The sequence below is a fragment of the Octodon degus genome, unplaced genomic scaffold (assembly GCF_000260255.1).
Source record: "Octodon degus isolate 3935 unplaced genomic scaffold, OctDeg1.0 scaffold00226, whole genome shotgun sequence".
Taxonomy (NCBI): Eukaryota; Metazoa; Chordata; class Mammalia; order Rodentia; family Octodontidae; genus Octodon; species Octodon degus.
Window position 1 is genome coordinate 1,663,434 of NW_004524802.1, and position 630 is coordinate 1,664,063.

Here is a 630-nt window from a genome sequence, read left to right on the forward strand (position 1 = left end):
GGGGCGGGCGGCGAGCGGAGAGGCGGCCGGGCAGGTGCCGCCGCCGAGCAGCGGGAGGGGCTGTCCCAGCGACGTCCGCGTCCACACCGGCAGCGCCGAGCCTGGCGACCTGGCGGGGACAGGACTGTGAGCCGCGGGTAGCCGGACGGCTCCAGGCCGCCGGTGGCCCGCGGTGTCGGAGTAGGAGCACTGGGCAGGAGCGCCGACCGCCGCCCCTCGCAGACTCACCTCTGGAATGTTCTCGCTCTGACTGAACAACGCCGCCGCCGCGCTCAAGCTACCCTCAGCCCCGGCGCCCGCCCCCGCGGTGGGCCGCACTGCCCATTGGTCAGGGGTCCGCCCGTGCTCTGTTGTGATTGGCCCAAGCGTCGCATCCATCGCATCTTTCCCCACCCCCTGCTTCCTGGGGCTCCACTCGCGGCCTTGCCCCGCCCCTGGCCCAGCACCCGGCTTCCTTTTCTTCCCCTCCCCCGCCCTTCCCAGGGGCCAGTGCGGTCTCGCGAGAGTGGGCCTGTGCGCTGTCGTTTCGGGGCTCCGGAAAGATGGCGGTTGCTCCCCTCCCCCGCCTGGCGGGGCCGGGCGGAAGCGTCGCAAACGCTTCAAGCCGCCGAAGCGACACGCTTATTGACT